Here is a 16,181-nt window from a genome sequence, read left to right as displayed (position 1 = left end):
TTCTCTGTGAGTTATCATAACATTTTGTGTATATTTCCCTGTGCTATACAGTGTAATCTTGTATACCTATTCTGCAATTTTGAAATCCCAGGCTATCCCTTCCCACCCTCCACCCCCCGGTAACCACAAGTCTGTATTCTCTGTCCTTTTATTTAACAAAATTTTATTGAATACTTACTGTGTGCCAAGAACTGGAGATACAGTAGTGAGCAAGACAGGACCTCAGTCCTCTTGGGGCCTAGTCTATTAGGGGAGTCATATTAATCACACAAATGGCTGGGTCTTTAGTCACATCTTCTTTATCCATTCATCTGTTAATGGGCATTTAGGTTGCATCCATATCTGGACAACTGTAAATAATGTTGTTATGAATACTGTGGTGTGTGTATCTTTTTGAATTAATGTTTTCATTTTTTTCTGATATATACCAAGAAGTGGAATTGTTTGATCATATTGTATTTCTATTTTTAGCTTTTTTTTTGAATCTCCAAACTGTTTTCCAAAGTAGATGCACCAATTTATATTCCCACTAACAGTGTACAGGGTTCCTTTTCCTACACATACTTACCAACATTTGTTATTTGTAGACATTATGATGATAGTCATTCTGACAGGTGTGAGGCAATATCTCATTGTTGTTTTGATTTGCATTTCTCTAAGGATTAGTGATGTTGTGCATCTTTTCATGTGCCTGTTAGCCATCTGTATATCTTCTTTGAAAAAAAGAACTATTCAATTCTTCTGTCCATATTTTAATCAGGTTATTTGCTTTTTTATATTGAGTTGTATAGTTGTCTATATAATTTGGATATTAACACCTTATTGGTCATATCATTTGCAAATATTTTTCTCCCATTCATTTTATTTCATTGATGGTTTCCTTTGCTGTGCAAATATGCTTAAGTTCAATTAGGTCCCATTTGTTTATTTTATCTTATTTTATTTTATTTTATTTTATTTTATTTTATTTTATTTTTTTGCCTTAGGAGGCAAATCTAAAAAATATTTCTATGGTTTATGTCAAATACCGTTCCCCCTATCTTCTCTTCTAGTATTTTCATGGCTTAAGTTCTTACATTTAGGTCTTCAATCCATTTTGAGTTTATTTTTGTATATGGTGTGAAGAAATGTTCTAATTTTGTTCTTTTACCTGTAGCTGTCCAGTTTTCCCAGCACCACTTTTTGAAGAGGCTTTTTTTTCTCTATATTATATTCTTCATTTATTGGCGCCAATTTATTGTTGATTAGTTGACCATAGATGCGTGGGTTTGTTTCTGGGCTCTCAAATCTGTTCCATTGATCGATGTGTCTCTTTTTGTGCCAGTACCATGCTGTTTTGATTATTGTAGTTTTGTTGTATGATCTGAAGTCAGGGAGCATGATATCTCTAGCTTTGTGCTTTTTCTTCATGATTACTTTGGCCATTCAGGCTTTTTGTGGTTCCATATAAATTTTTGAATTTAATTCTAGTTCTGTGAAAAATGCCATGGATAATTTGATAGGGATTACATTAAATTTGTAGATGGCTTTGAGTAGTATGGTCATTTTAACAGTATTAAATCTTCCAATCCAAGAGCATGGGATATCATTCCATTTCTTTGTATCATCGTCAGTTTTCCTCATCAAAATTTTATAGTTTTCAAAGTATAGGTCTTTCACTTCTTTGGTTAATTTTATTCCTAAGTATTTCATTCTTTTTGATGCAATTTTAAACTTTATTTTTTTTTTTGCTTTCTCTTTCTGATAGTTCATTATTAGTGTATAGAAAAGCAACAGTTTTTTATATTAATCTTGTAACCTGAAATTTTATTGAATTCATTTATTAGTTCCAATAGTTTTTTCGTGGAGATTTTAGGGTTTTCCATATATAGTATCAAGTAATCTACAAATAGTGACAGTTTAACTACTTCTTTTCCAATTTAGATGTCTTTTACTTATTTTTCTTGTCTGTGGCTAGGACTTTCAATACTATGTTTCTTGTTCATTCTTCCTAATTAAAGTATAAGCTCCAAGAGCAGAGACTTTATCTTGGTTTTCCCACTATCCCAAGTATCTAGAACATAGTAGACTCTCAATATATGATTTTTTAAGTGACTAAATGGATAAACTATCAAAGGAGTTCTCTATTGAATAGAAGGAGCTGTTTCATAGCACTTGGATAGAACTACAAGGTCTTTGAAGAGAGACTTGCCTCCATAGCAAAATAAATTTCATTTTTGTAGCCCGTATTAAGATTTAAATTTATTAAAACAAACCACCCAGTTGAAGATGAATTCCAGAAGTGAAGTTGCTGTGTGTGGCCATCACAAAGAGAGGTAGGGTTGCTAAGGCTGCTGCTTTTTTATGCTGACCTTTCTATGTTGATTGTAGTCATGCCTCATGTAAAAGTTCTAGATGACTTGTTTTCTACTTTTTAATTTATTTTTTATTGAAGTATAGTCAGTTTACAATGTTGTGTTAATTTCTGGTGCACAGAATAATAATTCAGTCATACATATACATACATCTATTCATTTTCATACTCTTTTTCTTTATAGGTTACTACAAGATATTGAATATAATTCCCTGTGCTATTCAGTATAAACATCTTTTATAATATATATATATAAACTAATATATATATTAGTTTCTCCAAATATCAAACTCCCAATTTATCCCTTCCTACCTCCTTACCCCACTGGTAACCATAAGTTTGTCTTCCATGTCTGTGAATCTGTTTATGTTTGGTAAATGAGTTCATTTACCTTTTGTTTATATTCAACATATAAGTGATATCATATGGTATGTTTCTTTCTTTCTGGCTTTCTGGCTTACTTCACTTAGAATGACAATCTTCAGGTCCATCCATGTTGCTGCAAATGGCATTATTTTATTCTTTTTATGGCTGAGTAGTATTCATTGTATACCTATACCACCACTTTTTTATCCAGTCATCTGTCAATGGACATTTAGGTTATTCCATGTCTTGGCTATTATAAATAGTGCTGCTGTGAACATTTAAAATTTTAAAAGTGATGTTCAGTCTGGATCATTCTTCCTCACTACTGTGAGGGCTCAATCCAAATACTCTCAGAAGAGCCCTAGTGAAATTATTTTTGTCTTAACATGATAAGTACTGTTATAGCTTATTTTATAGCATATACATTCCAACATATTTTACTAAGAAAATAATTTCTTAAAGTTTTAAGTAACATTGGTTTCCATTAAATCACAGATGGAAACAATAGAGTAAGAAAGTTACCAAAGAATTGCTTGATACTGTTGTATCCCTTTACATAGAGGGTAGTATTATGTAATAGTAATACTAGGGCATGCTGGGATGGGAGGATATTTGGTATTTGTTATCTAATTCCAGGATTTCCCTTTACCCTTGATTCTATTTATGCACTTTCTCAAATTATTAGAGGTCCTCCCATGACTGGTGAGACCCTGACTCTACACTTTGATCACATGCTCACCAAGAGTAGTATTTAGTTTAATTTCCCAGGATAGTATTTCTTATGTATGTCTATACCCAAAAGTTAGAAGAAAGAAGAAATAGTAATCCCTGAAATTCTTTCTAGTCATATCATGTGTGTGTCATCACGGTAACTTCAAATGCCTTTTGGATTTACACAATGATTATTTTAATGCAATGGTTCTCAAACTTGGCTACACACTGGATTCAACTGGGCAGCTTTATAAAATACTGATGTCGGGGACCCATGCTAAAAGTTTCCTATTTAATTTGTCTGAAGTAATATCTGGGCACTGAGACTTTTAAATTCCTCCAGATGATTCTAAAGTATAATCAACATTGATAAGCATTGCTTTGTATATTTGATCAATTCGGCACCATTCATCAGTGTTGATAATAGTAACTTCTGAATTCATAAAGTTGGGAACTTACCCTGAAGTAGTACCAACCAATTCTTGAAGCTCCTTCAACCAAGCATCCATCCAACATCATGGATATATGCCCCAAAATAGTATGAGTACACATTTCTTCCTAATACCTGGAAGATAAAAAAGATTTGTCAACCTTTGGAAAAACTAAATTGCAGTTGAAAATGTCTTTTTCCACATTTCAGTTATGTATAGCTCTCACTTTGAGAGATATAACAATTAAAGGGAGATAGGCACAATGAAGTATCTTTAACTGCAAAACTTTGAGATATTTCTTTGCAACAGCTTCCAAAGTAGAGATAGGCAACAGCTATGTTTGAACTGTTATGTATTCCATGTATATTGAAGAAAGCAGCATCTACTATTGGACATTTTGTACCCCCTCATATGACACAGCACCAATATAGTTCCATTGAGCAAGTTTTGCCAGTTAGCTAGGTCTTTAGATCAATCTTGTCATAACTGATCTTCAGCCAGGAACAGCTTTATAAAGTAGCATAGTAATACATTCAGTATCACTACTCTTCATATAGGTGATAGTGAAGAAGCCATTCAAGGAAGCGCAAATGGTGGTGAACCTTTCAACTCTGTGCATTCTGGTGGCTTTATTTAAATATGGTTAGTTTAAGTTTGGTTGTTTCTTTCACTTGCTCAGAGAGTCCCCCAACTTCATCTTATTGCTACATTATCCTAGTTGCTCCATGCTTTATGGGAGTGGAGGGCTGATTTCACTATTGAGGCACTGGGGGCATTTCTCCATCTCAGTCAGCACATATGAGAGTGCTTTAATTTCCCAACATCTCAGTCATGAGGTTGACCATCAAAGCATACCAGAATAGTTATTAAGAAGAAAACCTAATAAGGACTCTCAGAAAGTGTTCAAGGTCATAAGATCATGACCTGTGAATCAAGGTTAGTGGAACTGAAATTATATACTCTAGAGAAGAAAGGGCTGGGAAAAGTACTGAAGGAAGGGAACATTCTTGCTAATAGTCATGGAGGCTTGTGCTAAACAGCATCTAACTATTTTCTGCTAATACTTTAGCTGCCACAGAAAATATATCCTGTACTGGGATTTAAAGGTGATATTAAAGGATAGAACTAAAACTGATCTCTCCTCTTTTCAATCCTGGACTATTTAGTGTATGTGCGGGCGTGTGTGTGTGTGTGTGTGTGTGTGTGTGTGTATGTATAAAACATGGCACAAATTATATGCATCCTGTAAGTCTAGTTAGTTGCTTTGTGTCTATGTCCCACTCTGGATTCTAGGTTTCTTATACTACTTTTGTACTTCTGGCAATAGACCAGGGTCAGGCATGTAATAGGCACTCAGTAACTGAATGAATAAGTACAGGGACAAAAGAACAAACTCCAGCAGTGAGTAGTTTTAAAAACTGGAAATGTTCTTGAGAAAAATTGTAAAGTCTTATTGTTAGAATATGTAATCTCTAAGCTTTAGTGATAGGTCTGATTCCTATTTGAGCACTAGAAAGGAAGAGAATGAAAAACAAGATCTTAAAATGTTCACCTGTGCATTCACTCAACAAGTATTTACTGAGCTCTTGGTATTTTCTATGCACTATTCTAGGCACTTGTGATGTCAATAAACATAATACACAAAATCCCTCCCTCATGGAACTCACATTCTAGCAGACAGTAAAAATTAGATTGAAGTTATAAATGTGTTCCCCACTCCTACCTGCCTTCTACTAGGATATCTGGGAATTTAAGTCTAGGTTTAAGGATTTGGATAATAAAGTCAGTCGATGAGGAGGAATTGGTGAAGAGTTTTGAGAACTGAGAAAGATGATAAACATAGAAAGTTTAGGATTAATTTAAAGATAGATTTGATATACCTAGATCCATGAGGAGTTTTTAAGAGTTCAGCTATTAGCTACACAGAACTTCAATAAAAAATGTGGCTACAAATAGAAAAATATGTACATTTTTCATGCTATATATTGAAGAATATCATCTAAAGTTTTCTGGTCAAGATGGCAGATTAGTAGGAATACGAGCTCACCTCTCCTCATGACTACAACAAAACCACAACTGACTGCTAAACAACCATCAAATGTAAAGATTGAAACCTAGCGAAAAAGATCCTCTTCAACTGGAAAAATAAAGACTTAACCATAGCAGGATATTAAGAGAGGGGTGCTCATGATATAATTAAGCCACATACCCCACAGGTGGGCCACCCACAAGCTGAAGAAAAATTAAGTTGCAGAGGCCCTCCCACAGGAGTGAGAGTTCTGAGCCCCAAGTCAATATCCTAAGCCTGGGGTTCCAACATTAGGAGGAGGAGATCTGAGGACATCTGGTTTTGAAGGCCAATGGAGCTTAACTGCAGGAACCCCATGGGACTAGGGGAAACATACACAGAATCTCATGTGTGCCAGGTCCAAAGTCCAAAGGCATTGATTTCATAGGCACCTGGGCCAGACCTGCTTTCTGGTTTTGGAAGGTCACCTGGGGAGGTAGGGGATGGCTATCACTCACCTTGAAGACATAAAAGTTGGCAGACATTCTGGGAGTGCTCATTGACAAGAGCTTACCTAGAGGCTGACATCTTGATTGGCTCATTAGCACCAAGACCTAACCCCACCCAACAGCCCGTAGGGAAGCCCCAGGCCAAACAACATACTGGGTAGGAATGCAGCCCCATCCATCAGTAGACTTCCTGAGACACAGATGGCTCTAGATATGCCCTAGACACCACCCTACCTTCCAGAAGACTAGGACAAAGCTTCATAAAGCAGTGGGCAGGCACCTACTTCTCCTGCCAGTAAATCTATAAAAGCCTCTAGTAAAGCCTCATCCACCAAGAGGAAAATATCAGAAATAATAAAACAACAATTGCAAAGCCTATGGAAGGAATCCATAAACACAGGCCAGACTGTACCTTGGGACAAGCTGGACCTTCGCCCTTGGGTGAGAAAAGAGGAGTGTATTGCTGGGATGCAAAGATGTCTTCCACAGAGGGCTAATTCTCCAAGTTCAAGAAATGTAACTAAACTACCTAAAAATACAAAAAGAAAGCTAGAAAATATGAAGTGGCAGAGGAATATCTTCCAGGCCAAGGTACAAGAGAAAATTCCAGCAGGAGAAGTAAGTGATGAAGATATAGGCAATCTATCCAAGAAAAAGTTCAGAATAATGATGACAAAAATGATCAGAGAAGTCAAGAAGAGTATAGATACTCAGAGCAAAGTTTTTAGCAAACCGTTGGAAAATACAAAGAATACCTAAAGAGAGTTGAAGAATAAAATTATTAAAATGAATAATACACTAGAAGGAAACATAGACTAAATAAAGAAGAAGAATGGATCAGTGAGTTAGAAGACAAATTGGTGGAAATCACTACTGCAGAACATAAAAAAGAAAGAAACAATGAAAAGAAATGAGGACAGTTTAAGAGAACTCTGAGACAACATGAAGTGCACTAATAATCACATTATAAGGGTCCCAAAAAGAGGAGAAAGAAAAAAGACCTGAGAAAATTTCTGAAGAAACAATAACTGAAAATTTCCCTAACTTGGGAAAGGAAACAGTCACCTAAGTCCAGAAAGCACAGAGAATTATGCACAGGATCAGACCAAAGAGGAACACACTGAGGCACATAGTAATCAAATTGACAAAAACTAATGATAAGGATAAAATATTAAAATCAGCAAGAGAAAAGCAACAAATAACATAAAATGGAACTCCTGTAAGGTTATGAGCTGATTTTTCAGCAGAAAATCTACAGGCCAGAAGGGAGTGGCATGATGTTTAAAGTGATGAAAGGGAAACGTTTACAACCAATAATATTTTATCCAGCAAGGTTCTCATTCAGATTTGATGGAGAAATCAAAAGCTTCACAGATAAGTAAAAACTAAAAGAATTCAGCACAACCAAACCAGCTTTACAACAAATGTTAAAGGAACTTCTCTAGTCATCAAACCACAAGAAAAGAGAACAAAATAAAAAAAGAGGAGGAAACAAAGACCTACAAAAACAAACCCTAAACAATGAACAACATGGCAATAAGAACTTACATATTGATAATTACCTTAAATGTAGATGGATGAAACACTCCAACCAAAATATGTAGACTGGCTGCATGGATACAAAGCAAGACCTATATATATATTGTCTACAAGTGACCCACTTCAGAGAAAGAGACACCTGCAAGCTGATAGTAAAGGAGTGGAAAAATGTAGTCCATGCAAATGGAAACCAAAGGAAAGCTGGAGTAGCAATATTTAGACAGAATAGATTTTAAAATAAAGACTGTTCCAAGAGACAAAACACTACCTAATGCTCAAAGAATCAATCCAAGAAGAGAATATAGCAATTGTAAATATACATGCAGCCAATATAGGAGCAGCTCAGTATATAAGGTAATTGTTAACAGACATAAAAGGAGAAATAGAGACAATAATATTGGGGGACCTTAACTCCCCACTTACATCAATAGACAGATAATCACAACAGAAAATCAATAAGGAAATATAGGCTCTAAACAACACATTAGGTCAGATGGACTTAATTAATATCTATAGAGCATTTCATCCAAAGGCAACAGAATATACATTCTTCTTAAGTGCACATGGAAAATTCTTCAGATTTGACAACATGTGTGTCCACAAAGCTAGCCTCAGTAAGTTTAAGAAAACTGAAATCATACCAAGCATCTTTTCAGACGACAACAGTATAAGATTAGACATCAACTACAAGAAAAAAAAACTGCAAAAATTTCAAACACATATGCTACTAAGCAATATGCTACTAAGCAACCAAGTCAGTGAAGTGAGTCAGTGAAGAAATAAGAGGAAATCAAAAAATACTTTGAGATAAATGAAAATGAAAGCACAATGATCCAAAATTTTTCGGATGCAGAAAAAGCAGTTCTCAGCAGGAAGTTTATAGTCATACCAGCTTACCTCAGGAAACAACCTAATATTACATCTAAAGCAGCTAGAGAAAGAAGAAAAAACCCAAAGTTAGTGGAAGAAAATAAGTCATAAAGATCAGAGCAGAAATAAATGAAATGAATATTAAAACACAAGAGAAAAGATCAATGAAACTAAAAGCTGGTTCTTCGAAAAGATAAACAAATTTGGTAAACCTTTAGTCACTCTCATAAAGAAAAAAAGGGAGAAGGCCTAAATTAATAAATCAGAAAAGAAAAAGGAGAAGTTACAACCATCACCACAGAAATACAAGGGATTATAAAAGGCTACTATGAGCAAATATATGCCAAAAAAACACAACCTAGAAGAAATGGACAACTTCCTAGAAAGGTACCATTTGCCAAGACTGAACCAGGAAGAGATGGACAATATGAATAGACCAATTACCAGTACTGAAATTGAATTAATAATTTAAAAACTCCCAACAAACAAAAGTCCAGAACCAGATGGCTTCACAGGTGAATTCTACCAAACATTTAGAGAAGAGTTAACACCTATCCTTCTGAAACTATTCTAAAAAGTTGTAGAGAAAGGAACAGTTCCAAACTCATTATATAAGGACACATCACCCTGATACCAAAACTGGACAATGACATCACAAAAAGAAAAACTTATAGGCCAGTATCACTTATGACTATAGATGTAAAAATCCTCAACAAAATACCAGCAAATCAACTCCAACAATGCATTGAGAGGATCATACACAGGATCAAGTGGGATTTATCACAAGGATACAGGGATTTTTCAATATCCACAAATCAATCAATGTGGTATATCACATTAAAAATTGAAGAATAAAAACTATATGATCATCTCAATAGATGCAGAAAAAGCTTTTGGTAACATTCAACATCTATTTTTTGATAAAAACTCTCCAGAAAGTGGGCATAGTGGGAACATATCTCAACACAATAAAGGCCATATATGACAAACCCACATATAACATCATACTAAATGGTGAAAAGCTGAAAGCATTTCCTCTAAGATCAGGAACAAGACAAAGATGCCCACTGTTGCCACTTTTATTCAATATGGTTTTGGAAGTCTTAGCAATAGCAATCAGAGAAGAAAAAGAAATAAAAAGAATTTAAATTGGAAATGAAGAATAAAATTGTCACTGTTTCAGATGACATGATACTATACATAGAAAACCCTAAAGAAGGGACCAGAAAACTATTAGAACTCATTGATAAATTTGACAAAGTGGCAGGATACAAAATGAATATACAGAAATCTGTTGCATTTCTACACACTATCAATGAAATAGCAGAAAAAAATTAAGGAAACAATCCCATTTATCATCCCACCAAAAAGAATAAAATACCTAAGAATAAACCTACCCAAGAAGCAAAAGATTTGTACTCCAAAAGCTGTGGGACACTGATAAGGGATATTGACATGACATAGATAAGTTGAAGGATGTACCGTGTTCTTAGACTGTAATAATCAATATTGTTAGGGTGGCCATGCTACTCAGGGCAGTATGCAGTTTCAGTACAATCCATGTAAGATTGCTAGCAACATTCTTTACAGAGCTGGAACAGAACAATATTAAAATTTGTATGGAAACACAAAAGACCCAACATAGCCGAAATAATTTTGAGAAAGAAAAATAGAGCTGGGGGAACCATGCTTCCTGACTTCAGACTATACTACAAAGCTACAGTAATCAAAACATTATGGTACTGGCACAAAAATAGACAGATCAATAGAATAGGATAGAAAGTCCAGAAATAAACCCATGCACTTATGGTCAATTAATCTACAACAAAGGAAGCATGAATATACAATGGAAAAAGACAGACTCTTCAGTAAGTGGTGCTGGGAAAACTGGACAGCTACCTGTAAAAGACTGATATTAGGACATTCTGTAAACCATATACAAAAATTAACTCAAAATGGATTAAAAACTTAAATATAAGAGCAGATACCATAAAACTCTTAGAGGAAAACATAGGCAGAACACTCTTGGACCTAAATCACAGCAATATATTTTTTGAACCAGCTCTAAGAGTAATGGAAATAAAAGCAAAAATAAATTGGATCTAATTAAACTTAAAAGCTTTTGCAGAGCTAAGGATTCCATCAATAAATTAAAAGACAACCTACAGAATGGGAGAAAATTTTTGCAAATGAGGTGACTGACAAGGGACTAATTTACAAAACATACAAACAGCTCATACATCTTAATATCAAAAAATGCAAAGGAATCCAATTTAAAAATTGGCAGAAGACCTAAATAGACATCTCTCCAAAGAAGACATACAGATGGCCAACATGCACATGAAAAGATGCTCAACATCACGAATTGTTAGAGAAATGCAAATCAAAACTACAATGAGCTATCACCTCATGCCAGTCAGATGGCCATCATTAAAAAGTCTATAAATGATAAATGCTGAAGAGGGGGTGGAGAAAATGGTACCCTCCTACATTGTTGGTGGGAATGTAAATTCGTACAACCATTATGGAGGACAGTATGGATGTTCCTTAAAAAAACTAAAAATAAACTTACTGTATGATCCAAAAGTCTCACTCCTGGGCATATATCCAGAGAAAAATATAATTCAAAAAGACACATGCACCCCAATGTTCACAGCAGCAATATTTACAATAGCCAAGGCATGGAAACCACCCAAATGTCCATCAACAGATGACTTGATAAAAAAGAAGTGGTATATATATGCAACGGAATACTACTCAGCCATTAAAAAGCATGAAATAATGCTTTTTACCACAATGTGGATGTACCTGGAGATAGTCATTCTAAGAGAAGTAAGCCAGAAAGAGAAAGAAAGATGCCAATATGGTAACACTTATATGTGTAATCTAAAAAAAGACACAAATGAACTTGTCTACAAAACAGAAACAGACTCAGAGACATAGAGAACAAACTTATGGTTACCAGGGGTTAAAGAGGGTCAGAAAGTATAAATTGGGAGTTTGAAATTTGCATCTCTTAGGGAGTGACAGAAATGTTCGGTATCTTGACTGTAGTGATGATTTCATTGTTGTATATCAAAATTCATCAAATTGTATATTTGAAATATGTGTAGTTTACTGTACAGGAACCATACCACAATAAAGGTGGTAAAAAAGAAATAAAGCCCAGATACCTAGGAAACTTTGTAGGTAGTGAAGAATGTTAAAAAAAGTATATTATTTAATAAAGTCAAAGGATAATTTTAAAATATTTGCAACTCATATCAAAGGGCCTTACAATTTAACAAAAATAATGACCAACAGTCCATTAGAAAATTAAACAAAGAACAACAGACAAGACAAGAGAGTTCACAGGAAGGAAATACAAAGGCTCTTATCCAAATGAAATGAAACTCAACCTATCTCAAAATAAGACAATAGTAATTAAAAATCACTTAGACATCAGTTTTTGTCTTTCAAGTTGACAAAACAAAACAAAACAAAACAAGATTGCCAAAAGAAAAAAACAGTTCCTCTTGTAGATTTTTGGTAGAAGTGCTTATTGGTATAAGCAAAAAACTGGAAACACTTAAATGGACAACAATAGGAACCAAATGCATTCATAATGGAGTATATGTTGCAGTCTTTAAAAAGATTGATGGAGCTATCTGTGTACTATAAGTTTTACTATTAGTTGTGTAAATATGTGTGTATGGGAGTATATATACATGTATATATTTTATATGCTCAGAAAACTGTTCAGAAAAATTACAACAAATAACACAGAAATACAGAATATCATATGAGAATATTATGAAAAACCTATATGGAACCAAAATGGATAACCTAGAGGAGATGGACAAGTTTCTGGAACATAAAGTCCACCAAGACTGAACCAAGAAGAAACTGTCACTTGAACAAACCAATCACTAGAAATGATCAAATTAGCAATAAAAACCCTCCCTACAAATAGTTTCTCCCATTCCATAGGTTGTCTTTTTTTTTTTTTACTTACAGTTTCCTTTGCTGTGCAGAAGCTTGTAAGTTTCATTAGGTCCCATTTGGTTATTCTTGCTTTTATTTGTATTGCTTGGGTAGACTGCCTTAGGAGAACATTTTTGAGATGTATGTCAGATAATGTTTTGCCTATATTTTCTTCTAGGAGGTTTATTGTATCTTGTCTTATGTTTAACTCTTTGATCAATTTTGAGTTTATTTTTGTGTATGGTGTAAGAGAGGGTTCTAGCTTCATTGCTTTACATGCTTCTGTCCAGTTTCCCCAACACCATTTGCTGAAGAGACTGCCTTTATTCCATTGTGTCACTGAAATTTGACACAACATTGTAAAATGATTATAAATCAATAAAAAATGTTGAAAAAAATACCTCTCTACAAATAAGTCCAGGACCGGACAGCTTCACAGGTGAATACTACCAAACATACAAAGAAGAACTCATACCAGTCGTTCTCAAACTCTTCCAGAAGATTGAAAAGGAGGGAATACTCCCAAACTCATTCTATGAAGCCACAATCACCCTAATACCAAAACCAGAAAAAGACACCACCAAAAAAGAGAATTACAGACCAATATCACTGATGAACATAGATGCAAATATCCTCACCAAAATATTAGCAAATAGAATCCAACAGCACATAAGAAAGATTATACATCATAATCAAGTGGAGTTCATCCCTGGGACACAAGGATGGTTCAACATGTGCAAATCAATCAATGTAATACACCACATCAGCAAGAGAAAGAACAAAAAACACATGATCTTCTCAATAGATGCAGAAAAAGCACTTGATAAAATTCAACACCCATTTATGATAAAAACTCTCACCAAAGTGGGTATAGAGGGAGCATATCTCAACATAATAAAAGCTATATATGACAAACCTACAGCCAGCATAGTACTCAATGGTCAAAAACTCAAAAATTTCCCACTGAAATCTGGGATAAGACAAGGATGCTCACTATCACCACTCCTATTCAACATAGTCCTGGAGGTCATAGCCACAGCAATCAGGCAAGAGAGAGAAATAAAAGGGATCCAAATTGGAAAAGAAGAGGTGAAAGTGTCACTATATGTTGACGACATGTTAGTATATATACAAGACCCTAAAAGGTCCACACAAAAACAGCTACAGCCAATTGAAGAATTCAGCAAGGTAGCAGGTTACAAGATTAATGTTCAAAATCAGTTGCACTTCTTTACACTAATGATGAATCAACAGAAAAAAAAGTTAAAAAAAATCCCCTTTAAAATAGCACCCAAAGTAATAAAATACCTAGGAATAAATCGAACCAAGGAGGTGAAAGATCTATATGCAGAAAACTATAAAATACTGATTAAGGAAATTACAGAAGATATAGAAAAATGAAAAAAAAAATCCCATGCTCCTGGATTGGAAGAACCATTATTGTTAAAATGGTCATACTGTCCAAGGCAATCTACACATTTAATGCAACACCTATTAAATTACCCAGGACATATTTCACAGAACTAGAACAAATCATAATAAACGTTATATGGAACCAGAAAATAGCTAGAATTGCCAAAGCAGTATTTAAGAAAGAGCAAGAGGCTGGAGGAATCTCTCCCATAATTTAGTTAATACTATAGAGCTACAGTAATCAAAACAGCATGGTATTGTTACAAAAAATGACATATGGACCAATGGAACAGAATAGAGAGCCCAGAAATGAACCCACAAACTTTTGGTCAACTCATCTTCGACAAAGGATGCAAGAATATACAAGGGAATAAAGACAATCTCTTCAGCTAATGTTGTTGGCTAAACTGGACAGAAGCATGTAAAGCAATGAAGCTAGATCACTCCCTTACACCATACACAAAAATCAACTCAAAATGGATCAAAGACTTACACATAAGACAAGATACAATAAATCTCCTAGAAGAAAGTATAGGCAAAACATTATCAGAGATACATCTCAAAAATGTTCTCCTAGGGAAGTCTACCCAAGCAATAGAAATAAAAGCATGAGTAAACAAATGGGACCTAATGAAACTTACAAGCTTCTGCACAGCAAAGGAAACCATAAGTAAAACAAAAATACAACCTACGGAATGGAAGAAAATTAATGCAAATGAAACTGACAAAGGCTTGATCTCCAGAGTATATAAGCAGATCATACGACTTGATAAGAAAAAAAAAAAAAACAATCCAAAAATGGGCAGAAGACTTAAACAAGCAATTCTCCAAGGAAGACATACAAATGATCAATCAGCACATGAAAAATGCTCAATATCACTAATTATCAGAGAAATGCAAATCAAAATTACAATGAGGTATCACCTCACACCAGTCAGAATGGCCATCATTCAAAAATCCACAAATGACAAATGCTGGAGAGGCTGTGGATAAAGGGAGACCCTCCTACACTGCTGGTGGGAATGCAGTTTGGTGCAGCCACTGTGGAAAACAGTATGGAGATTCCTCAAAAGACTAGGAATAGACTTCCCATATAACCCAGTAATCATGCTCCTGGGCATATATCCAGAAGGAAGCCTACTTCAAAAAGACACCTGCTCCCCAATGTTCATAGCAGCACTATTTACAGTAGCCAAGACATGGAAACAGCCTAAATGTCCATCAACAGATGACTGGATAAAGAAGTTTGGTATATTTATACAATGGAATACAATTCAGCCATAAAAATGAAAGCATAACGCCATTTGCAGCAACATGGATGCTGCTGGATAATGTCATTCTAAGTGAAGTAAGCCAGAAAGAGAAAGAAAAATACCAAATGAGTTCGCTCATATTTGGAATCTGAAAAAAAAAAAAAAGAACATAAATACAAAAGAGAAACAGACTCACAGACATAGAATACAAACTTGTGGTTGCCAAGGGGGCAGGGGGTGGGAAGGGACAGACTGGAATTTTAAAATGTAGAATAGATAAAACAAGCTAATACTGTATAGCACAGGGAAATATATACAAGGTCTTTTGATAGCTCACAGTGAAAAAAGATGTGACAATTAATATATGTATGTTTATGTGTAACTGAAAAATTGTGCTCTACACTGGAATTTGACACAACATTGTAAAATTACTGTAACTCAATAAAAATTTAAAATTAAAAAAAAAACAGTTGGAATTCACTTCAAAATCAAGAACCTGGTCTCCTAATTTCCCTCCGGGGAAGTAAAACAGGGTGGCTGGAGGGAGACACACTCTTTATTTTATAGATTTGTTGGTACCTTTTGAATTTTGTAGATGATACATATATTTAAACAGCACATTAATTAATTTTAACTCATAATTAGAAAAATTAAAATTGGTCACTAATTTATACTCATAAAAGACACATTGTTTTCACTTAAGCAGCCCTGCTTTTCTTTTTTGTTTTTAACTTTGTATTTATTTATTTATTTATTTAATTTATT

General features: G+C 34.5%; 1 long non-coding RNA gene across 1 annotated transcript; it reads left to right on the top strand.

The window, feature by feature from the left end:
* Positions 1 to 292: 292 nt before the first annotated feature.
* Positions 293 to 15,747, top strand: LOC116661808. The gene is made up of 3 exons (XR_004317766.1): positions 293 to 403; positions 4,720 to 4,723; positions 15,737 to 15,747. It is a non-coding gene; the product is annotated as an uncharacterized LOC116661808 (long non-coding RNA).
* The last annotated feature ends 434 nt before the right edge of the window (positions 15,748 to 16,181 follow it).

Source organism: Camelus ferus, chromosome X, assembly GCF_009834535.1.
Source record: "Camelus ferus isolate YT-003-E chromosome X, BCGSAC_Cfer_1.0, whole genome shotgun sequence".
Classification (NCBI taxonomy): domain Eukaryota; kingdom Metazoa; phylum Chordata; class Mammalia; order Artiodactyla; family Camelidae; genus Camelus; species Camelus ferus.
Note: the sequence above shows the minus strand (reverse complement) of the source record. Positions and strands in the feature narration are given on the sequence as shown.